Raw genomic sequence first — 27274 nt, 5'->3', positions numbered from 1 at the left:
AAAAAAAAACCAAACAAACAAACAAAAAAAAAACAGATATACCCAAGAGGAGTAGATGGCAAGAAATAATCAAACTCAGAGCAGAAATTGACCAAAAATAAATAAAAAGAATCATTCAAAAATCAACAAAACCAAGAGCTGTTTTGTTTGTTTTGTTTTGTTTGGTTTTTTTTTTTTTTTTTTTGAGAAAATTAACAAGATTTATGACCCCTTAGCAAGACTAACTAGAGGGCAAAGAGAGAGTGTCCAAATTAACAAAATCAGAAATGGAAGTGGAGAAATACTGAAACTGAATATATTCAAGAAATCATGAGATCCTACCACAAAAGCCTATACTCAACAAAGCTGGAAAATCTGAATGAAATGGATGGTTAAACCAGGACCAGGTAAACCATCTAAATAATCCCAGAACACGTAAAGAAATAGAAGCATTCATCAAAAGCCTCCCAACCAATAAAAGCACAGGTTCAGATGGGTTGAGTGCAGAATTCTATCAGATATTTATTGACAACCTAATACCAATATTCTCCAAACTATTCCACAAAATAGAGTCACATGGAACACTACCTAACTCATTTTTCAAGGTCACAATAACCTTCGTTCATAAACCACACAAAGACACTACAAAGAATGACACCTTCAGACCAATCTGATTTATGAACAATGATGCAAAAATACTCTACAAAATCATTGCACACCAAGAACACAACAAAAGGATCATTCAACATGATCAAGTAGGCTTCATCCTTGGGATGCAGAGATGGTTTAATATACAAATATCCATCAATGTAATCCACCATATAAACAAAATCAAAGAAAAAACTACATGGTCATCTCACTAGATGCTGAGGAAGATGTTGAAAAATTCAACACCCCTTCATGTTAAAAGTCTTGGAAGAAACAAGAATCCATGGCCCATACCCAAACATACTAAAAACAATATAGAGCAAACCAATAACCAACATCAAACCCAATGGTGAAGCACTCCCACTAAAATAAGAACTAGACAAGGCTGCCCACTCTTCCCCTGCCTATTCAACATAATACTGGAAATCCTGGCTGGAGCAATTAGACAGCAAAAGTAAATCAAAGGGATACAAATTGAAAAGGAAGAAGTAAAAACATCACTGTTTGCAGATGACATAATAGTGTATGTATGTGACCCCAAGTATTCTACCAGAGAACTTCTACAGTTGATAAACAAGTTCAGCAATGTGGCAGGATATAAAATTAACTCCAACAAATAAGTAGCCTTTTTCTACTCAAAGGACAAACATGTGGAGAAAGAAATTAGGGAAAAAATACCCTTCACAATATTCACAAACAATACGAAATACTTGGTGTGACTAACTAAACAATTGAAGGACCTGTGTGACAAGAACTTTAAATCTCTAAAGAAGGAAATTGAGGAAGATCTCAGAAAACAGAAAGATCTCCTATGCTCATGGATTGGAAGGATTAACATTATAAAAGTGGCCATCTTACCAAAAGCAATCTACAGATTCAATGCAATTTCCATCAAATTTCTAACCCAATTCTTCATAGAGTTGGAAAGAGCAATATGTAATTTCGTCTGGAATAACAAAAGAACGAGAATAATGAAATCCATCCTCAACAACAAGAAAGCATATGCAGGAATCACCATCCCTGACCTCAAGCTGTATTACAGGCAAAAGAGATAAGGAAGAACACTTCAAAAATCATCAAAGGAAAATATCTACAGAAATAAAATATCAATTCTGAGCATCTATGCTCCCAATGCAAGGGCAGCCACATTGATAAAAAAATAATAATAATTAAAACTCAGAGCAAACATTACACCTTACACAATAGTGAGAAATGACAACACCGCACTCTCATGAATGAACAGATCATGGAACAAAAACTAATATAGAAACAGTGAAAGTAACAGAAGTTATGAACCAAATGGATTTAACAGACATCTATAGAATACCTTATCCTAAAACAAACAAAATGTACTTTCTTCGTAGCACCTCATGGTACCTTCCCCATATATTCGGTCACAAAACAAACTTCAAAACAAGGTACAAGAAGATTGTAATCACTATGGACTAAGGCAGGTCTCCTTTTTTACGTGTGTATGTGTGTGTGTGTATACACACACACACACATACACACACACACACACACACACACACACACACACACACACTATTGCTGTCTTCAGACACACCAGAAGAGGGCATCTTATCCATTACAAATTGTTGTGAGCCACTATGTAGTCCTGGGATTTGAACTCAGGATATCTGCAAGAGCAGTCAGTAATCTTAACCACTGAGCTATCTCTTCAGCACAAGGCTTCTCTTCCATAACAACGAAAACAACAGAATGTCCACATACACATGAAAGCTGAACAATGTTCTACTCAATGATAACTTGGTTGAGGAAGAAATAAAGAAAGAAATTAAAGAATTTTTAGAATTTAATGAAAATGAAGGCTCAACATACCCAAACTTATGCGACACAATGAAAACAGTGCTAGGAGGAACAGTCATAGCTTTGAGTGTCTCCAAACAGAAAGTGGAGAGAGTACACAAACTAGCAGTTTGACAGTACACCCAAAAGCTCTAGAAAAAAAAAAAAAAAGCAAATATCCCCAAGAGCAGTGGACAGCAAGAATATTCAAACTCAGAGCTGAAGTCAACCATGAAGAAACAAGAAAAACTATACAAAGAATCAATGAAACCAGGAGCTGGTTCTTTGAGAAAATCTACACGATAAATTAAACTTTATCCAGACTAACCAAATGACACCGAGACAGTATCCAATTAACCATAATAATAATAATAATAATAATAATAATAATAATAATAATAATAACAAATGATTTAAAAAGGGAGACATAGCAATAGAAACCTAGGAAATCGAAAACAATCACCAGATCCTACTATAAAAGTCTATAGTAAAAATAATCAAGTGAACAAAACAAAAAAATTGTATAAAATAGACAAATTTTTAGACATATATCAAGTACCAAAGTTATATCAGGATTAAACAAATCATCTAAACAGTACCATAAACCATAAAGAAATAGCAGACATCATAAGAACTATCTTAACTAAAATTAGTTGAGGACTAGAAAGGTTTAGTGCAGAATTCTATCAGACCTTCAATGAAGACCTAATAAAAACACTCTTCAAACTATTCTACAAAATAGAAACAGAAGAAACTGTACACAATTCATTCTTCGAAGTCACAAAAACATTAGTACCTAAAACACACAAAGTCCCTACATTTAAGAAAAAGAAATTCAGATCAATTTCTCTTATGAATATTCACTCAAAAATACTCAATAAAATTCTCAAAAACAATCCAAGAACACATCGGGCAATCATTTACCAGAGAACCCCTAAACCAGATTAACAAGTTCAGCAAATAGCTCAAACAAATCAGTAACCTTCCTTAACTCAAAGGCTAAAAAAGTAATTAGAGAAATTACACCCTTAAAAATAATCAAAAATAATTTAAAATGCCATGGTGGGACTCTTATCAAGCAAGTGAATATTCTGTATTACAAGAACTTCAAGTCTCTGTAGAAAGAATCAAAGACCTCAGAAGATGGAAAGATCTCCCATGTTCATGGATTGTACGGATCAACATAGTAAAAATGAACATATTGCCAAAAGAAACCTATGTATTCAATTTAATACCATCGAATTTTAACTCAATTCTTTATAGAGTTAAAAAGAGCAATTTGCAATTCATTTGGACTAACAAAAATAATGGTAGTAAAATGTATTCTCAACAATAAAAGAACTTCTTTGAGAATCAGCATCCCTGATCTTAAGCTGTACAAAGCAATCGTAATAAAAACTGCATGGTATGGTACAGAGATAAAAGGTTAAATGTAAGTCAATAGAATACAATTGAGAACCCCAATATAAACACAGAAACCTATGGTCAGTTGATCTTTGACAAATGATGTAAAAATATCCAATGCAAAAACGACAGCATTTTAAAAAAGCTGTGGAAGAATCCAAATCAATCCTTTCTAATCTTCTATACAAAGCTCAAATCCAAGTGGATCAAGTTCTTATATATAAAACCAGGTACACTGAACATAATAGAAGAGAAAGTGGGGAAAAGCTTTGAATACTAAGTATAGAGGGAAAATTCCTAAACAGAACAACAATGGATTATATTTTAAGATCAAGAGTCAACAAATGGGACTTCACAAACCTCAAAAGCTTCTTTAAGGCAAAAGATACTGTCAATAGGACAAAATGGCAACCAACAGATTGGGAAAAGATCTTTACCAGTGGTATATCTGACCGAGGGCTAATATCTGATATCTACAAAGAACATTATACTCCAGAAAACCAAAGAACCATTTTAAAAATGGGGTACAGAGTTAAACAAATAATTCTCAACTGAGGAGTATGAAGTGGTCAAGTAGCACCTAAATAAATGTTCAACATTCTTAGTCATCAGAGAAATGCAAAGCAAATCAACTCTGAGATGCAATGTCACTCCAGTCAGAATGGCTAGGATCAAAATCTCAAGTGACAGCAGATGCTGGCAGAAATGAGAAGAAAGAACACTTCTCCATTGTTGGTGAGATTACAAGCTGGTATAACCCCTCTGAAAATCAGTCTGGCATTTCCTCAGAAAATTGGCCATAGTGGTACCCGAGGACCTAGCTATACCACTCCTGGGCATATACACAAAGCATGCTCCAACATATAATAAGGACACATGCTCCACTTTCTAAAATGTACTTTATTTGATATTCTTTGCATTTATATTTTAAATGTTATCCACTTCCCCTGCCTACCCACCCTCCACTTGTTTCTATGAAAGTACTCCCTCTTTCAACCAACCTCTCCACCTCAGTGCCTTGGCATTCCCCTACACTGGGAAAACTTCCCTTCACTAGACCAAAGGTGTCTTCTCCCATTGACGCCAGACAATGGTATTCTCTACTACATATGCAACTAGAGCCAAGGTGAATATCCTCATAAAAGCATGGGGAAGAGGCTGTGAGAGGGAACTACCAGCAAAGAAAGTAGCATTTAAAATGTAAATACATAAAAGATTCAATAAGATGTTTTTATACAGATAAAACTTTTGTAAGTAGAAAATACTGATCCATTTAGAAAATCTAAAACACTAAATTTAAAATTCCCTATGAGTATAATTGCAGGAAAAACATGGCCACTTATAAGATTAAAAGTATCAACAAGATATTATACCAATTACTGAGCAAATATGTAATGTTCTTTGCTGATCTGTGATATTCGTGAGTATTCATAAAAGACAAACAGAATTATCCTTTTAGTAACATCAGGGGGAAAAAAGATGGACTAGGAAACTGCTATGTAACTCTCAATCACAGCAGTCTTATGAAATCTTTAAATTTTTTAAGTGCCTGGGCTCTAATCAATCTGAAATATTTTCTACAAAAGTAGATCATTTGTTGGCTTTAGGTGAGCTTACCTCACAAATCAAGAGAGCGGAGTAATCAATGTTCATAGACAGAGCCTTAGCAAGCCATTCACTTTCAAGTTGACTGTCTTATGCCAGAAGACTGTAGACATATGGGAAAGGGATGCACAGAATAAATATTAAAGACTCCCAAGAATAAGAGAAATTCAAAAAAATTATCACTGTGATGAATAACTTACTTTCTTAATTTTTATGAAACTCATGCTGGGTGTTGAATGCTGAACAACCTTTATTTCCCTTGGTCCTTCCTGAAATATGCCTAGAGACAACCAATCAAATGACCACAATTATATTTTAAGCACAGAAGTTAAGAAAAAGAGAGCTGCCCAGGAAAAGGTTAAGACATACTCAAAGGGTTTCTCAAAGGAGAATTGCAAAAATCAGGTGTCATAGCAAAAGTCGTGTGTTCCACTCTGGTAGCTCTGACATTACAAATAAAAAAGATTCCTTGAAATAGATTTTAATTTTATTATAGTAAAACCCATAGCGAGTATGTTTGAACTGGTTAATTAAAATATGTCCTTTAAGCATAAAGGGATTCCTTTTTTTCCTATAAATTGCAGACATAAAAAAGGAAAAGTAGAAAGAACTTAAGCAAATGTTAATTGAATGGGAATTCTAGATTATCAACTGGAGTGGGCTTCAAACTCCTAGATAGAGAGCACGGAGTGTAGAGAATTCCTATTCATTCTCATATTTCTGTAATTTTGTCTTCCTTTTCTGCTTCAATCTTATAAAAAATAATTCTATGTCCCTTCCATATTTCAAGCAATATATAAACACAACACTTTTGCAGTATCCATCAGGTTAAAGTTTTAAAGGAAGAATGACTTAAATACCAGTCTCAAAATGGTGCTGATTTTCTATCATTCTGTTGACCAATTTCTATAATTTTGAAATACTGGATTAGTTGTTATTTATAGCTGAAACCTGTTTTTTTTACCAAATATGAAAATCAATTTAGTGTTATAATTACTAGCAAGCTGTTGGTTCTCAGACATTCTGTCCTGCTATCTAAATTTACACCCCTTTTCTTTGAAAAAAAAAACATTTACAGATTAAGTACACATCAAAATAATGTGAATAAATGAATAAGCACCATATCAAAACAAAGGATCTGGCTGAGTATCCTAAAAGGCTTGGTCATGAATCTAGAGACATTAGTAAAGCCATGCTGTGAAAATCTTTATTTTGACAAAATAAGATTTCAGTAGGTTAAAATCAAGATACGTTTGGCAAAACACAAGAAATATTTTAAAGATATAGATAAGCTTTCAAGAAGAATGTTCTAGAGTTTGCAAATTAGACAAAGCTTGAGGATGTGTATAATCTGATTCAATAACTGAGTCCTTACCCAAATTTCCATAGGTGGGAAGAACAAGTGATCATTAATCCAAAATAGCATGGAAGTTGCTAGTGGACTATGTAGTTATTAACAAAATAAAAGTATGGCTTTAAATGTTGCCTAAATGACCATGCTTTTCTTATTCCTCACTGTTAGTAACTCAGAATTGAGAAGCAACAAGACATGGAAAGATCAGTGTATCAGGTGATAGTGAGGTTAAGCACAGCAGTGACCAGTAAGTGCTCCATTTTAACTCCCTTCTTCTAAAGAACCTTGGAAGTCCTCCACTCCTGTCATTAATATTATCAACCCTAAATACCAGTAAAAACTTAAACATAGCAAAGTACTTCAATATGTGTGACTGCAAAGAAGGAGCATAAACGTGTATGCTTCCCTCTTAAAACCTAAAAGCTCAGTGTTTAGTGTTCCTCGCTCCTCTCCCCCTCTCTTTCTCTGAGTGTGTGTGTTTGTGTTTGAGTGTGTCTGTGTCTGTGTGTGTGTGTTTGAGTGAATGTGTGAGAGTGTGTGTGTATGACTGTATGTGTGTGTGTGTATGAGTGTGTGTGTGTGTATGACTGTATGTGTGTGTATGAGTGTATGTGTGAGTATGTGTGTGTTTATCTGTGCATGTGTATTTTGTAAGATTAAGTGAATGCACATTAAATGTTTTAGGTTTTAATACCTAAACTCTTTAATACATAAACTCATTAAGTTATGAAATCCCTTTTAAAGAGTAATAATTAAGTGATAATTAAATGGTTAAGCAGAAAGCATATGGAAGTAGGAAGGACAAAGATTTATTTATTCACTGGGAAGAGAATTGACATTGATATATAACAATAGAAGATCTTATCTGAGAGCACTCACTTCTCAATGGGAATGGAAAAAGTGACATTAGTATGTGACAGTTAATGTCCTTTTGCATGTTTTTCTGTTTCCATATCTCCAAGGTCACTTTTTATACAGGTCATTTTATTGACACTTCAAATTTGATAGACAGGGCTTTATTGGAATGTCTACAGTTATGACCTGATTTCAATTGTCTGGAACCTACTTTTTAATTAAAATCCATGGAATTCAATAATATTAAATATTATATGATGGGAGAAAATACAAAACAAGAGGAAGTGTTGGGACTTTGGATAAAGCAATTATGAAATATAAACTAGGAGTATGTTGCAGGTCCATGAGTGCTTAGTGCCTGATCTCCTGATTTTCTCTGGGAATTAATAACATACTTATTGTTGTTTTTAACAAAGCAAAGGACAAATAGCACATTTATGCACAAAATTAGAATCTAAGTCATATTCAGAGGAGAAGAGTGTTTTCTAAACATTTGAAAAGTCAAGCCTTCTCTTTAACACTCCACAAAGAAAAGCACATGTGGGTTTGGTAAAGATCTTTCCCCACTCTGTTGGCTGCTGTTTTGTTTTCTTGACAGTGTCCTTAGCGTTAGAAACTTTGCAATCTCATTAAGTCCCATTTGTCAATCTTTGACCTTAGAGTACAAGCCATTGGTGTTCTGTTCAGGAAATTTTCTCCTGTGCCAATGTGTTCTAAGATTTTCCCTACTTTATCATCTAATAGTTTCAGTGTACCTGGTTTAATGTGGAGATCTTTGATCCACTTACACTTGAGCTTAGTACAAGTGGATAAGAAAAGGTCTATTTTCATTCTTCTGCATGCTGAGTGCCAGTTGGACCAACACCATTTGGTGAATAGGCTGTCCTTTTTCCACTGAATGTTTACGGATTCTTTGTCAAAAATCAGGTAATCATATATGTGAGGGCACATTTCTGGATCTCCTATTCTATTCCATTGATCCATGTTCCTTTTTCTGTACCAGTACCATGCAGTTTTTAGCACAATTGCCTTGTTATATAATGAGGTCAGGCATAGTGATTCCCGCAGATGTTTTCTTGTTGTTGAGGATGGATTTTGCTATTCTAGGTCTTTGTTATTCCAGATGAAATTGCACATTGCTCTTTCAGATAGAGGCCTCATATCCAAGGTATACAAAGAACTCAAAATGGGAGACACCAGAGAATCAAACAACCCTATTAAAAATGGGGTACAGAGCTAAAAAGTTCTCTATTGAGGAATATTGCATGGCTAAGAAGCATCTAAGGAAGTGCTCAACATCCTTAGCCATCAGGGAAATGCAAATCAAAACAACCCTGAGATTCCACCTTATACCAGTTAAATTGGCCAAGATCCAAAACTCAGATGACAGCAGATGCTGGCGAGGATATGGAGAAAGAGGAACACTTCTCCACTGTTGGTGGTGTTGTAAACTGATACAACCACTACGGAAATCAGTCTGGCGATTCCTCAGAAAATTGGACATAGTACTACCTGAAGATCCACTTATTCCACTTCTGGGCATATACCCCAAAGACACTCCAATATACAACAAAGACACACGTACCACAATGTTCATAACAGCTCTATTTATAATAGCCAGAAGCTGGAAAGAACCCAGATGTCCTTCAGTAGAGGAATGGATACAAAAATTGTGGTACATTTACACAATGGAGTACTACTCAGCTATCAGAAACAATGATTTAACCAAATTCTTAAGAAAATGGTTGCATCTACAGAATATCATCCTGAGTGAGATAACCCAGTCACAAAAGAACAGACATAATATGCAGCCACTGATAATGGGATACTAACCCCAGAAAGCTCTGAACACCCCAGAAACAACTCACAGACTGTGTGAAGTTCATGAAAAAAGAAAAGAAAAGAAAAGAAAAGAAAAGAAAAGAAAAAGCCATTGTGCTCAATCCTTACACACCAAGAAAATTTTGACTAATTCTGGGTTACATCCTGTTTTATATGTACTTTATGCTCATTGTAACCCTTAAGGCCTTAATGCACACTATCAAACCTTTGGGAAAAAAAGCTAAGCACTGAGAAAAATGTATTCATATACATTATGCAAAAATGCTTAAAATTTGAACATTTATCTTTGTTTTTTAAAATAAAGTTGTTCAAAAAAAAGAAAAAAAAAGAAAAGCACATGTGTATCATTTTCTTTCCCCACACTTCAGAAAGCCTTCCTAAATAAACTAACAACAGAAATTTGAAAATGTAACTAAAACACAAAAACACTAATTTATCCATACTTACATCGAACATCTTTTTTCTTTTCATTTGGTTTTTGAGACAAGGTCTAATACAGTACACATTGGATTTTGTGATATAATCAAGGCCAGCTTTGATTTTCTGATTTTTCAACCACTAGTTTCCAAATGACAGACATACAAGATTACATTAGCAAAGGACTGCTTTCTTCTTCTTCTTCTTCTTCTTCTTCTTCTTCTTCTTCTTCTTCTTCTTCTTCTTCTTCTTCTTCTTCTTCTTCTTCTTCTTCTTCTTCTTCTTCTTCTTCTACTTCTTCTCCTTCTCCTCCTCCTTCTCCTTCTTCTCCTCCTCCTCCTCCTCCTCCTCCTCCTCCTGCTCCTTCTTCTTCTTCTTCTTCTTCTTCTTCTTCTTCTTCTTCTTCTTCTTCTTCTTCTTCTTCTTCTTCTTCTTCTTCTTTCTTCTTCTTCTTCTTCTTCTCCTCCTTCCCCCATTTCTCTGTATGTTTGTGCCTATATATTGTACATAGAACCTTACATACCCCAAGGAAGCACTCTATAACTGAGCTAATATTCCTAGCCTCAAATATTTTTTTAGTGATTTGCACAGATATATATATATATATATGTTACAATGTGTAATTTGATAAGTTTTATGTGGCATACTTTGGTAGAAATTTAGCCACCATAGAAATCAACAATAAACACACACACACACACACACACACACACACACACACACACACACACACACACAGAAAACCAATAACGTAGCGAACTAGCTAATCAGCTAATAAAAATAAAAAACAATTCGTCATTAGGCATTGAAAGAATTTTTTATATCTTTAAACTTTTGGACACAAGGTAATAAAATCACTAAACATATTTGGACACTGTTTCATTGGGTAATTACGGTATTATTTTTCTTTTCTGATATTCTGTTTTCTTAGGTTTTGTGTTTTGTTTGCTTGCTTTTTTCTGTTTCTTTCTCTGTTTTCTTTTTTTTTTAATATTTTTTGTGTTAGGGGAGAGGCAATATTATGATCAGTATATATATATATATATATATATATATATATATATATATATATATATGATATAAACATCTAAATAAAAATGTTAAAGGAATGTTAATATTCTGTACCTAAATTTATATGTTAGTAGAGTGCCTGTTCACCTGCAAATATTCACTTCTTGATTCTACATTTTGCAAACACCAGATGCTGAATGTAAATTGGAGTCTGTCTAGTTGAAATGTGAGGCCTACTAAACAAACCCCCAGCGAAACAAATGCAATATCAAATGCAATGTTTCTCTTCAAGGAAAAGAATTGAGAAAAGCACATATTATATATACTTGTCAGTGTGTGTCACTGGCATTTCTTATGATTACTCAATTCTTCTAGATACCTGTGGGTAGGATTTCTTCCTGTGTGTCAGTTATGCTCTGATGATATCTCATGTTTTTACCTAGCAAGGGCTGAAATTCCCATAAACATAGGAAGACTAAATGTAGGTTAACATTATTCTTGTTAGTATAAAACTGTACAAATGTATTGCAGATTCCATTAACAGTAAAGTCACAGGTGACCACAGCAAGAGGTATGATCACAGGATTACAATGATATTCCATGCTTACAAAAATATTCTAAGATTCAAACACAAAAATGATCAAAACATGGTAATGTCTCAAGAGAGATTTGAGTATGTTCTTTTCTCTTGATTTCATGTGTGAGCAGGAAACAACTAGGTTGTATTTCTGGTCAGAATTTTGCTAAAACTGAACAGCAATGTGCTGGATAACTTTATGTTAACTTGACACAAGCTAGAGTTATTTCAAAGGAGAGAACTTAATTGAGAAAATACTTCTATAATATCTGACTATAGCCATTTTCTTAAATAAAACTGATATTAAAGTGCCCAGGCCATTGTGGGTGATGCTATCCCTGTGTTGGTGGCCCCAGATTTCATTAGAAAGCATGCTGAGAAATCTGTTTTTTAAGACAATTCTGTTCCATAAATTGCCTCTGTATCAGCTCCAGCCTCCAAGTTCCATGCCTGCTTCAGTTCCTGTCCTGACTTCCTTCAGTGATCTGGAACTGTAAGCCAAATAAATGCTTTTCTCCTCAACTTGCTTTTAATTGTGGTGTTTCCTTGCAGCAACAGAAACCCCAAAAAAGATAAACAATCACCTTTTATTATTTTTTCTTTTATACAATAGAACATTATTCTCATTGAACTTTATTTCATTTCAAGCAGTATCCACATGTAAATTTATGACTGATTAGGCTATTGCATTGTACTACCTGTAAGATGATTCAAGTCTCAACTCTTTCCTAGCCTCCCATTCTTTCGACTCAAGGACAGAAAACATCTAGATAATTTTACATTGTTTTACATAATAGAGTCTGTTCCTTAAGCTTCCCTACAGCAGTAACTTCACTAAAACTCTCCAAATAATTGCAAATTACACATGACCAATAATGAGTTCAATTAAATGTAATTCACAATGACATTATACATTTTCTTTGCAGTAAGGAACAATAAAACCAGGGGAATGGGGCTGGAAAGATGGATCAGAAGTTAGGAGTACCACCTGGTTGCTCTTCCACATGTCCTGAGTTCAATACCCAGCAACCACATGGTGGCTCATAACCATCTGTAATGAGATCTAGTGCCCTCTTCTGGCCTTCAAGCAGAATAGTATGCTGTATACATAATAAACACATACATCTTTTTTAGAATGAAAAGACCAGAGTAATGATAGAATTAATCTACTGTCATCAAAAAGGTCTTACACAGATTATCCTTAAAAAAAATACACATGAATAGAGTCTTGGTGAAATATACAGGTCCATGCCGTATCCTGAACCTGTGCAGAGCCCAGAGAGCTTGAAGTGCTTTTGCAGCTGTTAAATGTTCGATAGTATTGCAAGGTCATTAGGCGAGTAACAAGCTAAATCTGTTTTTAGTTCAGGATTAAGTTATATTTATCATTTCATTTAAAATCCACATTAAAGTGTGCACGCACTTCAGTAATTTTGAGTATGGTTTCTAGAAGTGCATCAGAGTCTGTTTCAGGATTTATATCCTCACCACCAAAATACACTCCATATGGTCCCTCTCTATCCTGGCCCCTGTCCAGTAAAGAAATCTACTTCAGTTTCTATGAATTAGTCTTAAATGAACATTTTAAGAGAATAAAACCAACACATCTGGTATTTCTGTGACTATTTACTATCTCGTAGTGTAATGATTTTAGGAGTAACTCTATCTGTCTGGGGTCAGTATCACAGTGCTGTTTACCACTGAATTGTACGGCCATATTGTCCTGCTCTATTCACTCGAAGGATATGTGTTACTTTATTTATCCGCTCATCAGTTGAAGAGTCAATTGTTTCTGATTCTGGATCCTAGTTATAATGCTGCCATGCACATCTGTGAATAAGGAATGTATCTCCACATTTCCCTTGGGATTACATGGCTGTGAGTAGAACTAAGAATCAGATGGAGACCTGCTTAACCTGCCATACTCTCCCAAAGGAGCAGAGTCTTTCTTTCTCCTTAGCTCTGTACACTTGCAATAATCCCCATGCTAGTGCAGTTAAGAACTCATGCAACACTGAGGGTTGGTTACAAGCATCTTTTTCTGAAGATCAATGGGTCGGAAGGACTTCTCATACACAGAAGAGTCTGTTTTATTCAAAACTATTTGACATACACCCCTTGATTATTATCATATTTTAAATGATATTTACTTTGCTTCACATTCAATAAACTTTTAGAAAAGTAAGAAGAAAGTATAAACCGCTAAAGTAACCACCGTTACCTTTTATTATGTTAAATTTGTGTCAGCGATGAGGTCTCATACCTGAAAATTATTTTACTCAACCTCAGAAGGAAGCAAAGACTGAGATGTGCATTCGTATTGCCAAAGGCATCAGAGACAGATGCTTGGCAGAAGTCAGTTATTATAAAGTAAATAAAACCGTAAATGATGTTTACTTTGTTGGTTGGTATATTAGCTGAACTTTGTAGTTGTTGTTGTTGTTGTTGCTGCTGCTGCCGCTGTTATTAAACAACATGACCAAAGAAATAGTGAAAGTGTATTTGGATGTGAAGTTCAGCAGAGGAAGTCTATATATAATGCTGGGTGAAGAGAGCAGCAAGAAGAGATTATGTCTTTCTTTTTCCCCCATTTCCTTTTTTCATTCCTTTCTTTTCTTTTTTAAAATTACTATCTGCAAACTGAAGGCGAGTTGAAGCTCTACATTTTCGAAGCCCACAGCAGCCAGGCACACCAGCAAGGGTATCACCTCTTCACAACAGCGCCACCAACTGGCAGCCAATGGGGAAATATCTGAGTGAAAAGGGGGACTTTTTCTTTTCTTTGTTCAATTTTATTGGATATTCTCTGTATTTAAATTTCAAATGTTATACCCTCCCCCCTCCATCCTTTCTCCCCCTCAACTTGCTTCCATGAAGGTACTCCCTCTCCCAATCACCCTCTCCACCTCAGTGCCTTGGCTGTTGATGGTGTTCTTCCCATGAGGTAGCAAACCTTTCAGCTCTTTCAGTCCTTTCTCTAGCTCTTTCATTGGGGTCCCCATGTTCAGTCTGATGTTTAGCTGCAAGAATTCTCTTCTGTATCTATATGATTCTGGGAGAGCCTTTGAGGAGATATCCATATCTGGTTCCTGCCAATAAACACTTCTTGTTGTCAGCAATAGTGCTTGGGTTTGGTGGGTATATGTGGGGAGGTTCTTCGGGTGAGGCAGTCTCTGTAGAACTTTTCTTTAATCCCTGCTCCTCTATTTAACCTTGTATTTCCTCCCCTGTTTGTTCTCCCTTCAAAAAAGGAATGAGGCATCCACATTCTAGTCTTTCTTCTTTTGGAGCTTCATAAATTCTGTGAATGGTTTCTTGGGTATTCCAAGCTTTTTTTTTTTTTTTTTTTTTTTTTTTTTTTGGGGGGGGGGGATGGCTAGTATCTGCTGGTAACTGAGTGCATACCATGAGTGTTCTTTTGTGACTGGGTTACCTCATTCGGGATGATAGCTTCAAGTCCCATCCATTTGCCTAGGGATTTCTGGAACTTGTGGTTTTCAATAGCTGAGTATTTTCATTCAAAAAACCACTCAAGACTTTTACTCAGCTTTATAAACTGGAAAGAACCCAGATGTCCTTTAACAGAGACATGGATACAGAAATCCGGGTACATTTACACAATGGAGGACTACTCAGCTACTAAAAACAATGAGTTCACAAAATTCCTAGGAATCTTGAAGCTATCATTCTGAGTGAGGAAACCCAGTTACAAAAGAACACTCACTGATACCATGACCAGCCCAAAAATCTTGGAATACCCAAAAATCTATCCATAGAACTTGTAAAACTCAAAGAAAAGGAAGGACAAAAAGTGAATGCTGTCCACAGGAGAAAATAAAGGGACAAATAGAGGAGCAGGGAGTGGAGAAAGGATTATCCAGTGACTGGTGATTCACCCCATATGCATCCAATAAACCCAAGCACTTATTGCTGCTGCCAAGAAGTTCCTACTGGCAGGAACCAGATAGGATAGGCTTTGCCAGAGTCATACTAATATATAGGACTGAAAACAGGCCCCAAATCAAGGTGCTAGAGAAAGGACTGACAGAGTAGAAAGGGTTTGCCACCTCTCGGGAAGAATAACATTACCAACCAAACAAACCCTCCACAACTCCCATGAATTAAAATACCAACCATTGAGCACATATGGAGACCCATGACTCCAGTTGCATATGTAGCAGAGGATAGCAGTGACTGGCATCAATGTGAGAAGAGACCTTTGGTCCAGTGAGGGCACGTTTTTCTAGGGGAATGCCAAGACACTGAAATGGAGAAGATCATTGAATGAGGCTGAACCTTCCTGGAGACAAGTTGAGGAAGAAGGGAGATGGGAACGAGGGAAGTGGGAATGGGATAACGTTTGAAATGTAAATACTGAGAGTATCCAATAAAATAATTTAAAAGAAAAGATTTTCATTCATTCAGTCTTTCAAGGGCCAAAAATGGAGATTGTATGTATGTTCTCCAACATCCAGCAACAATGTCAACCAACCAAACTCTCCACAGCTTCCATGGACTAAAACACCAATCAATGAGTACATAAGTAGAAACCCATGGCTTCATTTGCATATGTAGCAGAGGATAGTATTTTCTGACATCAATGGGAAGAGAGGCCTGTGTTCCACTGAAGGCACATTATCCCAGTGCAGGGGAATGCCAAGGTGCTGAGGTGGGAGTGAGTGTTTGGAATTGGAAGCATTTTTATAAAAGCAAAGGGATGGGGATTGGGGGGATGGGATAACATTTGAACTGTAAATACAGAGAATATTCAATAAAAACTGATAAAGAAAAAGAAGTTCCTCTCTCTCCTAGCTTGACCAAAAATAAAGGATGCCCTTTACCAGCAGTGTATCCTCTATTTTGACTTTGTCTAGGAAGCTTGACCCCCTCACCACACTCTGTACTTAAGGAAAGTCGTGTAGCCTTTGGCAAACCTACAATTTAACTTCATTCCTCCCTGTTAGAAACTGCCAAGCTGGGATTGCTGGAATGCCTCATCCTTACAACTGAGGCATTACTGTAAATTTAAACTCTACCCAATAAAACTTCACTCAAAGTAGAGGCCTGTCCCATTATTCAAGTTTCATTTATAGCCCTTGTCTATCCTGAAAATGTGTATATGTACAAGCCCACCAACCGTGAATAAAGGTATGCCCACAAGCTACGATCAGTTACAGAGCTGTTTTATTAAAACCCTCAAAGAGGAAGTGCTAGACATCATTAGCCATCAGGGAAATGCAAATCAAAACAACCCTGAGATTCCAGCTCACACCAACCATAATGGCTAAGATCAAAATTCAGATGACAGCAGATGCTGGAGTGGCTGTGGAGAAAGAGGAACACTTCTCCACTGTTGGTGGGGTTGTAAACTAATACAACCACTCTGGAAATCAGTCTGGTGCTTCCTCAGAAAATTGGACATAGTACTACCTGAAGACCCAGTTACTCCACTTCTGGGCATATACTCCAGAGAAGCTTCAACATACAACAAAGACACATGTACCACAATGTTCATAGCAACCCTCTTTATAATAGCCAGAAGCTGGAAAGAACCCAGATGTCTTTTAGTAGATGAATGGATACAAAAATTGTGGTAAATTTACAAAATGGAATACTACTCAGCTATCAGAAACAATGACTTTAAGAAATTCTTAAGAAAATGGATGCATCTAGAGAATATCATCCTGAGTGAGATAATCCAGTCACAAAAGAACAGACATAATATGCAGTCACTGATAATTGGATACTAACCCAGAAATCTCTGAACACCCCAGAAACAACTTGCAGACTATATGTAGTTCAAGAAAAACAAAGGCAAAAAAAAAAAAAAAAAAGAAAGAAAAGAAAAGAAAATGAAAAACCATTATGCTTAATCTTTACACACCAAGAAAACTTTGGCTAATTTCAGGTTACATCTTGTTTTACATGTACTTTATGCTCATTGTAACTAGTAAGATTTTAATGCGTACTATTAAACCTTAAAAAATCAAGTACTGACAAAAATACCTTCATATACTTTTATGCAAAAATGCTTAAAATCTGTATATTTATTTTTGTTTTTTAAAATAAAGTTGTTCAATTAAAAAACACCCTCAAAGAAATCACCCCACCACATCAATGCATCCTCCCTCCACTCACCTAGACCAGGACACCAGAGATCCACCAGTTCCAGACTCTGCTCAGCCTTCGAACTTGGTGTGCAGCAGTATCTGGAAACCGGAAGAAGGAGTAAATAAAATATGAAAACACACAGTGACATAGGATTTCCACCTGCAAGCCAACTGAAGAGATCATGGAATTGTCAGACCCTAGGATCTTGAAAAAAATTTTACTTAAAACTCAATAGATAAATGATAGAAAGATATATAGACCAGTAAGTGCATCAGATAGGTAGGTAGATAGATAGATAGATAGATAGATAGATAGATAGATAGATAGATAGATAGATAGATAGATAGGTAGATAGATAGATGTAGATAGATAGATAGATAGATAGATAGATAGATAGATAGATAGATAGATGTAGATAGATAGATGTAGATAGATAGATAGATAGATAGATGTAGATAGATAGATAGATGTAGATAGATAGATAGATGTAGATAGATAGATAGATAGATAGATGTAGATAGATATAGATAGATGATGATAGATAGATAGATAGATAGATAGATAGAAATGCAAAATAGACACCTCTTTTTCACTTGTCACTACCATCAAGATAAGCTAATATGAAGCCTTTATTATATATGTTATGCTGATTGACCTCTTCTGGAGAACTGTAGTATACTGTCATGTCCACATTCTAGAAGAGTTTTCATTACTAGGATGCCTTGATTTCTGTTCCAGAGAACTACTGGTTAAAGGTTACAGAATAATCTTGTTTGTATGTATAATAACATTCGTAATAATATGAACCATGTTTTCAAATCAATAAAAGCAGTACAGATTAGTCCCCAACAGCAATGAACTATTGTAAAGATAAATGAAAAACATTAGGATCTTGTTCTAAAGTCTCTGGGGAGAAATAATTCTATATAAATACAAAATATTACCACATGATTCAAATGCATATGAATGATTTAACACTTCATATCAAATAAAAATCAAGTACTTCCATAATACTAGTACAATAGAAATTCTAATAACAGGAAAAGGGAGCCCAGAGACTCTACACCCTAGAATTTTCATTTGCAGTATTTGGATGGCTTCAATAAAATAAAATCGCTTAGGATCATTCTCTATTCTCTGTGCATTATCAGGAATATCGAAAGAAAATAAATAGAAAGAAAATGATGGTAGAAATTCTATGTAAGGTAATTCACTATAGAGAAAAGTTACTTAATAATAGTTAACAGTCATTGTGAAATATGTAGTGGTGGGGGCAGGGTAAAACTCTTCCCTATGATTACCTCGCATCATATTAATGCATATTTTCACAGAAATGAATAATTGACACTAAGTAATTTAAAAAATAATCATATATTGCCATTTTCATTTCTGTATCTGTATTGGATATATTGAGTACAATCACTGGAAATTATGTAAACAGAAGTTCGTAATAACAGATCACTCACATATATACATGTTCCTGTACAAAATTTGAGGATATATATGAAGATTTTCATAGATAGATGGATAGATAGATAGATAGATAGATAGATAGATAGATAGATAAATAGATAGATAGATATGGTGTTCTTACATCTTCTGACAACTGAGGACAAAGGGAATGTCATTTATAGCACCTGCTTTACCAGGCTAGAAACAGGAAAATATACTGGATAAGTTTCTCCATGGCTTGGTCAGTGTAAGAAAAAATAGTAGAACGTTTAATGAAAATTGTTACATAAATATTGATGTTAATACATACAGCTTGAGGACTGCTTCCCAAAGTAAAGGATGCTTTGCAAATTAATTCTATTATTACCAGAGTACACAATATGCATTGCCACCACACAGTACAGTGGTGGCAGCTATACATCACTTGCTGAGAACATGGGAATAATAGAGGTCAGAACAGTAGTGTGCACTACACTCTCCCTTGTAGAGTACACATTGTGGAACATAATAGACAGACCTGTGGTGTGTACCATACAATCATTCATATAGTACACACAATTATACATTATAGGTCAGTGGTGGATACCATAGGAAGTTAACAATCATTTTGGACAGATATTTATAAAATGTAAAATTAATATTAAGGATAAACAAGATGACAAAGATAAAAATATTATGCAGAAGAACAGGTAGCACCCTCCTTTCTAATATTATACAAGTCTTTAAGTATAACCCAAACCTTGGCTGGAATGTTTTTTTCATCACTGGAGTTACTTGAGGGCCGGGCAAAGAAAAGCAAGAGAATTAATTTTGTATCCTGCCACGTTGCTGAACTTGTTTATCAACTGTAAGAGTTCTCTGGTGGAATTTTTGGGGTCATTTAAGTACACTATCATGTCATCTGCAAAGAGTGATGTTTTTACCTCTTCCTTTCCAATTTGTATTCCCTTGATCTCCTTTTGCTGTCTAATTGCTCGAGCCAGGACTTCCAGTACTATGTTGAATAGGTAGGGGGAGAGTGGGCAGCCTTGTGGAGTCCCTGATTTTAGTGGGATTGCTTCAAGTTTCCCACCATTAAGTTTGATGTTGGCTGTTGGTTTTCTGTATATTGCTTTTATTATGTTTAAGTATGGATTCCTGTGCTTTCCAGGACTTTTAACATGAAGAGATGTTGAATTTTGTCAAATGCTTTCTCAGCATCTATTGAGATGACCATGTGATTTTGTTCTTTGAGTTTGTTTATATGGTGGATTACATTGATGGATTTACTTATATTAAACCATCCCTGCATCCCAGGGATGAAGCCTACTTGGTCATGGTGAATGATCGTTTTGATGTGTTCTTGGATTCGGTTTGCAAGTATTTTGTTGAGTATTTTTGTATCGATGTTCATAAGTGAGATTGGTCTGAAGTTCTCTTTCCTAGTAGGGTCTTTCTGTGGTTTAGGAACGTGGGTTATTGTAGCCTCAATAAATGAGTTAGGTAGTATTCATCTGATTCTATCTTGTGGAATAGTTTGGAGATACTACTCAGCCACCAGAAACAATGACTTAATCAAATTCTTAAGAAAATGGCTGCATCTAGAGAATATCTTCCTGAGTGAGATAACCCAGTCACAAAAGAACAGACATAATATGCAGTCACTGATAGTGGGATGCTAACCCCAGAGGCTTGGACTGCCACAGAAACAACTCACAGACTGTGTGAAGTTCAAGAAAAAAAAGAAAAGAAAACAAAAAAAAAAAGTCATGCTCAATCCTTACACACCAAGAACACATTGACAAATTCCGGATTACACCCTGTATTACATGTACTTTTTGCTCATTGTAAAAAAAAAAAAAAAAAAAAAAAAATAGAAGAAGAAAAAGAAAAAGAAGGAAAAAAAAGAAAAGCAAGAGAATTACTAAGGTGAATAATATTTATAGCAAACTGTCTTCGATGTTGTTGACATTGAATAAGATTAAAAAATGTGGTTTTCCAGAGAGAGCTCAGAAAGAATATCTATAAATGAATTAGAAAAATTTGTGGTTTCTTCAAGAGATGCTCAAATTAAGTTGCTTCAATTTTTTACAGAAAGAAGGGTGCATGGTAACAGAGTAGTAAAGTTTTGATTTTGGAACAAAATACACAAACAAGATGGAGTTCCAAGCTCCACAAAGTTAGTCAATAGCATGTTCTATAAAACAAAGGATGACATTTTCATTACATATTAATATATATATTAATATTTCATAGCATATCAATATATATGTGAATTAAATGCTTTTTGAGATAGGGTGTCTCTGTATATCCCTGGTTTTCCTGGAACTCTTTCTGAACCCAGGCTATCATCAAACACCCAGAAATATACCTATCTTTGCCTTCCAAGTGCTGAGTATAAAGGCAAGAGCCACCACTGCCCAGCTTCAATTATTTTATGTCATTTATCCATCATAATTTGATTCAGTTTTATAATGTTGAATTTATCATGAACTCTGCAATGTTGCTAGCAATTAGTATTTTCTCATATACTATTACATATAGTAGAACCTAAAATAACAATTTTTTAAAAAATATGTTAGGGTACATGAACTGATTTATACATTTTGAATATGCACTATTAATCTGCAAATATAAGTTAAATGTTTCACATAGGAGTAGTTATAGATTTCCAAAAATGTTTTAGTCCAACTCTTGCTATTGATACAGCATAGAAACTAATATCACTGTATTTGTAATACATTTTACAAAAATTATTGAAATGCATAACTTAAAATGTCAAAGAAATAGGCAACTTTTAGGGCCATAATTGTAAAAAAATAATTATCTGATATATTTACTCAAATTATCATGGACTTTGTACATCACAGGGATGAGGTTATAAACTCATGCAATTTCAGTACCACTTAATGATTTCTTCAGATTGTACAAACAAAGTTACTAAGTCATGCTTGCTTCATTAAAATCTGTGTTTTGGGGAGAATAAAGATTAAAGGGGGCTTTCTTAATTATTTCTTTAATTGTTTGAGATTTTAATATAATTACACAATTTGCTTGATCAATTACTACTTTGAAAGCCTACCAAAAATTTATTTTTGCTATCTGTCAAATTCATGACCACTTTTCTCAGTAATTGATCTTACATACATATTGTGTACATATGCATACATAGGCACACTTAGTAATAATGCATATAACATTATATTTTAATATATAACAAATATAAATGTACATATATGTATATATTTCGGCTCATTACTTTTATCTATATTTTCTTGTCTATACTTTTTCCATTGGAGGATTATTTCTTCTACTCTCAGAATTCTCTAGTTACCTATAGTTTTTGTTGTTGTTATTATTTTGAGGTGATTTTTGTTAATTTTTATTTAAATCGTTCATGGGTTATTTTATTTATTTACAGTTCAATTTACATTACACATTCCCCTTTCCGGTTTCCCCTACTCAAACCCCTTTTCCATCCCTCTTGCCCCTGCTTCTGTGAGGGAGCTCTCTGACCCACGCTCTCATTCCTACCTCACCACCCAAGCATGCTCTACACTGGGACATGAAGTCTCCACAGGACCAAGGGCCCCTCCTCCCATTGATGCCAGATACGGCCATCTTCTGCTTCGTAGGCAGTGGTTTAGTCTCGGGGAGGTCTGGGATGGTGGTGGGAGTCTGGTTGGTTCTTCCTATGTGGTTGCAAACCCCTTCAGCTTTTTCAATCCTTTCCCTAACTCCTCCATTGCGGTCCCCATGCTCAGTCAGATGGTTGGCTGTGTGCATCCACATCTGTCTTGGTCAGGTTCTGGTAGAGCCTCTTAGTAGACATCCATATCAGTCTCATGTCAGCAAGCCATTCTTGTCATCAGCAATAGTGTCTGGGTTTGTCTGCAGTTGTGATGGATCCCTAGGTGTGACAGTCTCTGAATGGTGTTTCTTTTAGTTTCTTCTTAGCTCTGTGTCATGCATTTCCTTTAGAGAGGAACAATTCTGTGATACTATTTTGAAATGTATGGGTGGCCTCATCTCTCAACCAGGGGCTGTGCTTAACCTCTTGATGTGGTCTCTACAGGCTCTCTTTCTCTTTAGTTGAGTATTTCAGCTAATGCCATCCCCGTTGGGTCCTGGGAGCCTGTTGTTTTCCTGGCATCTGGGACTTTTTAGTGGCTACTCAAGCTCCCCATCTCCCATTGCTACACACCTCTCTTCAACTTTTGTACCCTCTTTACTTCTCCTCTGTCTCCTCCCACCCCTGATCCTGCCCCCTTTTGCCCTCCCTCCCCCATCCAGTTACCTCCCTCCCCCTATATCTCTGATTGCTTTGTTCTCCCTTCTAAGTAGGACTAGAGCATCCACAATTAGCTCTTCTTGAGCTTCACATGGTCTATGAGTTATATTGTGGGTATCCCCAGGACTTACAAGCTGTTCTTGCCTCAGATGGAAATACCATGTCTTTTATGGGTTTTCTCCGGCTCCTGATTACACAGCCACATTGGACAACCCTGATGAGTGTATTATCTGAGATTTCTGAGATATGAGACACACAAACTCAGACTAAACTCCCTTTCAGTCTTTTATACCCTTTCTACCTTTTCCACAACGATCCCTGAGTCTTAGGTGGAGAAGCTGCATTATAGATCTTGCAGTTAGGAGTGGGCTCTACACAACTCTGCGGTTTGATTGATTGTAGGTTTGGGTAGTGATCTCTGTTCGTTATATTTTTGTAGCTGTTTATTCTTTTTAATGAGATGTAAAGACTACATTTATCTGTGAATATAAGGACACCTATTTAGATCGTAGTTAGAAATTATACTGTTAGTAAAGGGATAGTTGTTAGTTCTATCCTAAGATCCACAACTTTCCTATCCCTGAATATTTCCCTGAGTTCCTGTGCCTCTATCATAGACTGTGTCTTAAAATACACTTAGAGAGCTGCTGGATATCAAATGTATGTATGCAACTACTGTTCTATTAAGGTCATTGTGCCATGATGATTGCTCTTACAGTTCATAGGTGTCATGCCTCCTTAGGACATTTATCTACGTTGTTTCTTTGTAGGTTCCACTACTATGAAAGCTAACATTCTGGGGAGGAATTGGGTCATTTTAAAGTCAGGACAAGTTCAGGGCCTTGTAATGTATCCTTTCTTCAACAATAGGGACTTATGTTACATCTCAGAGAGGTAACCAAGAGCAATAGAAAAAAGCCTAGATTGATTTAGGAGTGTTCTGAATAACCCTGAGTAACAACTCAGTACAAGAATTCTCTTTAGCAACCCCACATCTGATAGAGGCCTAATATCCAAAGTATATAAAGAACCCAAGAAGTTAGACACCAGAGAATACAACAACCCTATTAAAAAACTGGGTACAGAGCTAAACAAAAAGTTCTCAATTGAGGAATATCAAATGGTAGAGAAACATCGAAGGAAGTGCTCCACATACTTAGCCATCACGGAAATTGAAATCAAACAACACTGAGATTCCACCTCACACCAGTCAGAATGCCTAAGATAAAAATTCAGATGACAGCAGATGCTGGCTAGGATCCAGAGAAAGAGGAACACTTCTCCACTGTTGGTGGGGTTGTAAACTGGTACAACCACTCTGCAAATAAGTCTGGCGGTTTCTCAGAAAATTGGACATAGTACTACCTGAAGACCCAATTATTCCACTTCTGGGCATCTACCCCAGAGACACTCCAACATACAACAAAGTTACATGTACCACAATGTTCATTGCAGCTCTATTTATAACAGCCAGAAGCTGGAAAGAACCCAGATGTCCTTCAGTAGATGAATGGATACAAAAATTGTGGTACATTTACACAATGAAGTACTACTCAGCTATCAGAAACAATGACTTTATGAAATTCTTAAGAAAATGTATGCATCTAGAGAATATCATCCTGAGTGATGTAACCCAGTCACGAAGGAACAGACATAATATGCAGTCACTGATAATTGGATACTAACCCTAGAAAGCTCTGAACACCCCAGAAACAACTTACAGATTATATGAAATTCAAGATAAACAAAGTCCAAAAAATATGAAAAACCATTATGCTTAATCTTTATACACCAAGAAAACTTTGACTATTTTCAGGTTACATTTTGTTTTACATGTACTTTATGCTCATTGTAACTAGTAAGATTTTAAGGCACACTATCAAACCTTTAAAAAAAACAAGTACTGACAAAAATGTATTCATATACTATTATCCAAAAATGCTTTTAAAATCTGTACATTTATCTTTGTTTTTTAAAATAAAATTGTTCAATTAAAAATGGAAAAAATGTTTTATATAATAAAAATATAATGACAAAGTAAAAAAAAAAAGAATTCTCATTAAATACTGAAAGCCACTTTACTTTCGAAGGGAATATATGCATTGACTAGCTATAAGACAAGATGTAACAGCTTGATTATCCTTCTATAAGATTTGTTCATCATAATGATGATTTGTTTCACCAAGGCTGTTGTCACTACAGCAGTTCATACAACAAAGGCACTATCAACATACTAGGTGTTTCCCACCATTATTCCCAATGCTGCCTGCAAATGACCACACAGGCATTTGCTAATTCTTGAGTAAACACAGAGACTATTTTGCCCTCTATACCTTTTTCAATATTAATTGAAATTTTAGGACTAGTTTTAGAGCTCAGCAAGTGAAGGTGCTTCTTGAATAGCCTGATTCCTTGAAATCAATCAGGTAGACAACTGATGCATACATGTGGGCATACATGCTAAAACAAACAGATACATACATGCATACATACATACATACATACATACATACATACATACATACACACATACATGTATACATACACAGACAGTGATAGACATAAGAAAAATTATTGAGGTTTTGTAAATGTAGTAATTAGTAAAATTACTAATGAATTGACCAAAATGATAAGCAAAATTCTTAACTACTTTGTACTCAAAAAACATAATCACTCTTTCTAAAATTTTGCTTTTATTCATTTAGACACGTACAACACTGACTATATATATGTATGTATTCTCTTATTTGCCCATTGGATCCTATTACCAATATCTCAAACAAATTAGAAACTAAGAAGGGTCATAAAAATTTACCTAAAGTACACTCCTGGGAAATCTGCAAACCAGAATGTGGAGATATTTCTTACTTCTGGACAAACTGAGCTTTTTCCTTTAAGACAGGGAATAAAATTATTCAATCATTCATATCAACAAAAATTCACTTAAGTATTTCATGTTTCATTTCAAGATAATTCTCTTTTATTTTAGTTTAGTATATAATAAATCAGAATGTAACTTGAATAGCTATGACTTACAGGAATAAGTGATTACACAGATATTAATAAAATGCATGTACTCTTCAGGTATTGTTGGATTAATTTGCCCATTTTTACTTCTTTCTTTCTTTTCTATGACATTTACCTTTTCTCCAAAAAGCTGATCCAGATTGTATTTCATTTTATTTAATGTACATATCATAATTACCTCTTCAAATTTTAATATTGCTATTTTTTCTGATACTTCTAAAACATTTACACAGAAATGTTCACCACTAGATACTTTTCATGATTGTTAATGTAGAATGAATGAAAGACAAAATCTCTTTTAACTTTATTTTTTAAAAAAGAGAGATACATGTACGGATCTTTAAAGGCATTTTGGAATACCAATATATTGATATATTTTTGTCAGTACTTAATTCTTTTAGAAGTCTGATAGCATGCATTGAAATCTACTAGTTACCATAAGAATGAAGTACATGTAGAACAGAATGTATCATGGAAACAGCCAGAGTTTTCTTGCTGTGTATACATTAAAAATAATAAATTTTGAATAACAAAAATTGCCACCAGGGTATATTATTGGCTCTTGGTCATTCCTCACATGGGAAAATTACATAGGAATGGGAATGGCAGCTTATTCTTGAATCTTTACAGAAGGCAGATGGATTGTTATAAATTCAAGGACTAAAAATGAGTTCCAGTCCCAGCTGAGCTTTAACTCTAAACCTTTCTAAAACGTAATTAAAGGCTGCTGGTTTCAAAAGTTGATTTTGTGTCCTTTCTCTTTGCTGAAATCAACATTTCTAAAGGTTTCATGATTTTATCTGTGGCATTTGCTATAGATATAATACCCACCATGTAATCTGCAAATGGAGATTATCTGAATTACATTTTGCCTATGTATGTTCCTTTCATTATTTTTTTTGCCTTACTTTTC

Source organism: Micromys minutus (assembly GCF_963924665.1).
Source record: "Micromys minutus genome assembly, chromosome: 26".
Taxonomy (NCBI): Eukaryota; Metazoa; Chordata; class Mammalia; order Rodentia; family Muridae; genus Micromys; species Micromys minutus.
Note: the sequence above shows the minus strand (reverse complement) of the source record.